General features: G+C 47.9%; 1 long non-coding RNA gene across 2 annotated transcripts; it reads right to left on the reverse strand.

Annotated features, from left to right (window-relative positions):
• Positions 1 to 1828: 1828 nt before the first annotated feature.
• Positions 1829 to 2751, reverse strand: LOC144890875 (uncharacterized). Of its 2 annotated transcripts, none has more exons than XR_013622549.1 (3): positions 2495 to 2751; positions 2028 to 2108; positions 1829 to 1930 (listed from the first exon to the last, which is right to left on the reverse strand). It is a non-coding gene; the product is annotated as an uncharacterized LOC144890875 (long non-coding RNA). The 2 variants fall into 2 exon arrangements; XR_013622548.1 differs by lacking the exon at positions 2495 to 2751 and adding an exon at positions 2214 to 2288.
• Between the last annotated feature and the right edge of the window lie 1893 nt (positions 2752 to 4644).

The raw sequence follows: 4644 nt of genomic DNA on the forward strand, positions 1-4644 counted from the left end.
AATTTACTAGGACGTGCCCATACGTGGGTGCCCGTTCCTTGCCAAAAAAAAATAAAAAAATTTTTTTCCAAATTTAAATCAAGTTTACCTCCCTGTCTTTGCTAGCCATGACATTCGATGCCATTGACCATTGCCACTCCTACGCCACGGTGAGGCGACAGGGTAGGATTTGTAGGAGACCTGAAAGTGCAGTGTCAGTATGTATTCCATGTTCGAATTGTTGTAGTTTTAAAATAGTTAAAAAAAAAAAAGGTTTGCAAAGCATATCACCAAATTGAAACAGAATTGAAACAGAGCAGAATTCGTTATCATTATATTACTACAAATTATTACAAATTATTACATTACAAATTTTATTCGTTAATGTTAATTCCCTGCCATCACCCTCTGCCATCACCCTCTGCCATCACCCTCCCATCACCCTGCCATCACCCTGCCCCATCACCCTGCCCCATCACCCTGCCCCATCACCCTGCCCCATCACCCTGCCCCATCACCCTCCCATCTCCCCCCCATCACCCTCCCATCACCCTGCCATCTCCCTCCCACCACCCTCTGCCATCACCCTCTGCCATAACCCTCTGCCATCACCCTCCATCACCCTGCCATCACCCTGCATCACCCTCTGCCATCACCCTCTGCCATCACCCTCTGCAATCACCCTCTGCCATCACCCTCTGCCATCACCCTCCCATCACCCTGCCATCACCCTCCCATCACCCTGCCATCACCCTGCCATCACCCTGCCCCATCACCCTGCCCCATCACCCTGCCCCATCACCCTCCCATCTCCCCCCCATCACCCTCCCATCACCCTCCCATCACCCTGCCATCTCCCTCCCACTACCCTCTGCCATCACCCTCTGCCATCACCCTCTGCCATCACCCTCCCATCACCCTGCCATCACCCTCTGCCATCACCCTCTGCCATCACCCTCTGCCATCACCCTCTGCCATCACCCTCCCATCACCCTGCCATCACCATCCCATCACCCTGCCATCACCCTCTGCCATCACCCTCTGCCATCACCCTCTGCCATCACCCTCCCATCACCCTGCCATCACCATCCCATCACCCTGCCATCACCCTCTGCCATCACCCTCTGCCATCACCCTCTGCCATCACCCTCCCATCACCCTCCCATCACCATCCCATCACCCTGCCATCACCCTCCCATCACCCTGCCCCATCACCCTGCCCCATCACCCTGCCCCATCACCCTCCCATCTCCCTCCCAAACAAAGAATAATAAAAATTGTCTACATGTACATTGTACACACCTTTATGTCGTTAGCACCTCTTCATAAACAGCATTGCAGAGGAAACGGCGCTTCTTCTTTGTTTCCTCGTCCTGGGCAAGAATGCGGAGGCTGCTGGATCTGCCAACCCTACAGGCCGCCACGTAGAACTGACAATGGCTGAAGAAGTCTCTTGGGCAGAAGATCCCAACATGGTGTAGCGACTGCCAAAAGAAGTTGTGCACTTATTTTGATGAATTCTTTTCGTAACAATTTTTCTTCAAGCAATAAATAAATAATAAGAATTGTCCACATGTACACACCTGTATGTCGTTAGCAGCTCTTCATAAACAACATTGCAGAGGAAACGGCACTTCTCCAGGAGATCCTAACATGGTGTACGACTGGCAAAAGAAGTTGTGCAATTTTTTTGATGAATTCGTTTCGAAACAATTTTTCTTCAATAAATAAATAATTAAAAAAATTGTCTACATGTACATTGTACACACCTTTATCTCGTTAGCACCTCTTCATAAACAGCATTGCAGAGGAAACGGCGCTTCTTCTTTGTTTCCTCGACCTGGGCAAGAATGCGGAGGCTGCTGGATCTGCCAACCCTACAGGCCGCCACGTAGAACTGACAATGGCTGAAGAAGTCTCTTGGGCAGAAGATCCCAACATGGTGTAGCGACTGTCAAAAGAAGTTGTGCACTTATTTTGATGAATTCTTTTCGAAACAATGTCTTCAATCAATAAATAAATAATAAGAATTGTCCACATGTACACACCTGTATGTCGTTAGCAGCTCTTCATAAACAACATTGCTGAGGAAACGGCACTTCTCCAGGAGATCCTCACATGGTGTACGACTGCCAAGAAAAGTTGTGCATTTTTTTTGATGAATTCTTTTCGAAACAATTGTTCTTCAATAAATAAATAATAATAAAAATTGTCTACATGTACATTGTACACACCTTTATCTCGTTAGCACCTCTTCATAAACAACGTTGCTGAGGAAACGGCGCTTCTTCTTTGTTTCCTCGTCCAGGGCAAGAATGCGGAGGCTGCTGGATCTGCCAACCCTACTGGCCGCCACGTAGAACTGACCATGGCTGAAGAAGTCTCGTGTGCAGAAGATCCCAACATGGTGTAGCGACTGGCAAAAGAAGTTGTGCACTTTTTTTGATGAAATCTTTTCGAAACAATCGTTCTTCAATCAATAAGGAAATAATAAAAAGTGTCCACATGTACACACCTGTATCTCGTTAGCAGCTCTTCATAAACAACATTGCTGAGGAAACGGCACTTCTCCAGGAGATCCTAACATGGTGTACGGCTGGCAAAAAAAGTTGTGCACTTGTTTTGATGAATTATTTTCGAAACAAATTTTCTTCAATAAATCAATATCAAAAAACAAAGAATAATAAAAATTGTCTACATGTACATTGTACACACCTTTATCTCGTTAGCACCTCTTCATAAACAACATTGCTGAGGAAACGGCGCTTCTTCTTTGTTTCCTCGTCCAGGGCAAGAATGCGGAGGCTGCTGGAACTGCCAACCCTACTGGCCGCCACGTAGAACTGACCATGGCTGAAGAAGTCTCTTGTGCAGAAGATCCCAACATGGTGTAGCGACTGTCCTTGGGATTTATTCACAGTCATGGCAAAGCAGGGGCGTACCGGAAACTGCCGACGCCGCAGAGTGAACGGGAACATGTTGTCAGATGGACTCAAGGTTATGCGTGGAATGAGCAATGTGCGTCCAGAATTGACACCCATCACAGATTGTGCAACCAACAGATTTGGAAGGATCTGAAGTATGATGTACCTTGAGCCATTGCAGTGCCCGCTTTGCTGGTCGAAGTTTCGCAGCAGCATGATTACCATACCCACCTTGAGAGAGATTCGATGTGGAGGCATACCAGATGGACAGAGGGTGTTCAGGAACTCAGGCAGATACAAATGATCACCCTCAGATTCCGCTGTATCGACGCTACAGCAAACATGTTCCTCCCCTGGAAATATGGTCGTCATGTAGGCATTTACCTGATCGACTTCGGAATTGGTCGGACATAGTATAACACGCTCGCATAGCCACTTGGGGTTGCTAATGTTGTTATGCAAGTCCTCGTACACCCAAGTGACAATATCCTGAAGTTTTTCACCTGGAAGAATGAGCGGTTCCCTGAGCTCAATAGCAAATTCACCCTCTTCTGGATTGACAGGAATCTTCCCTTCACCCAGATCCAGCAGGAATTTTGCAAAAGCAGATTCGTCCTGTTGTTCTCCAGCACCCTGCATGATCCTCATGTTTACTCTGAGACGAAGTATCTGCACTTTTCTCCACAGGTATGAGCTCTTGAAGCACCTTCCAACTATGTCAATACGGCTACCGTGTGGCACAACAGTAAGGATCTGCCTCCAGTCACCACTGAAAACCATTGTAATGCCGCCAAATGGTTCCTCTGAGCCCCGAAGCCACTGGAATGTTCGATCTGCTGCCTCCAATGCTCGACGATCCATCATTGAAACCTCATCCACCACCATTAGATTAGTCATGCGTATGAGTGCTGCAGTGGTGTCATTTTCACTGATGTTGCAAGTGGACTCATCAGTGAGAATGAGAGGACACTTGGTCCTACTATGGAAGGTGGCCCCTTTAGGCAGCAGCGTAGCTGCAATACCACTTGCAGCAGTTGCAAGAGCCACTTTGCCCATTGCTCGCACTTTGTTGAGTATATGAGACAATGTGAATGTTTTCCCAGTCCCACCACTTGCATCAACTGCAAGCATGCAGCCATGACCGTGTTCCACACTCCGCATCACTTTATCGACAACAACGCGCTGCTCGTCATTAAGAAGGCACTCTGTTTGAGCGATGTGAGCCTCAAGTTCTCCTATATTGTGCACTGTTTCGTGCTCGATGACGCGTGGAATGCGAGACTGGAAATGAACTGGTTCAGGCTCAGGAAGGCCAAAGGTCTTACTGAGCGAAAAGCCGTGGCACTCAACTTTGTTCCTCAGCTCTAGTAGCACTGCACTCACAATGCGTCCATTTGGTTCATTCACACCTGCTGCACGCATGAAGTCCTCGCACAGCACATACTTGTGCCTTTCCCAGAACTGCACGTGGTTGCCTCTGAGAACGAATATGAGCATGTTGGCAAATACTTCGCGGACTGCAGGGCCAAATGCAATATTTGCAGCCTCTTCCATAACAGAATCCACCTCCTGGTCATTGTCAACGATGCCATATGCAATGCAGGCTGCCAGATAGGTCTCCATGACCCTACCACCAACACGACGGAGATCCTGAAAGCATGTGAGGCCAGGCACGCGGTACAGTAGCATGCGGAGATAGTACAACTCGGCAGTATGTGAGTTGACGGGAATAATGGGGAGC

Source organism: Myxine glutinosa, chromosome 2 (assembly GCF_964187855.1).
Source record: "Myxine glutinosa chromosome 2, kmMyxGlut1.1, whole genome shotgun sequence".
Taxonomy (NCBI): Eukaryota; Metazoa; Chordata; class Myxini; order Myxiniformes; family Myxinidae; genus Myxine; species Myxine glutinosa.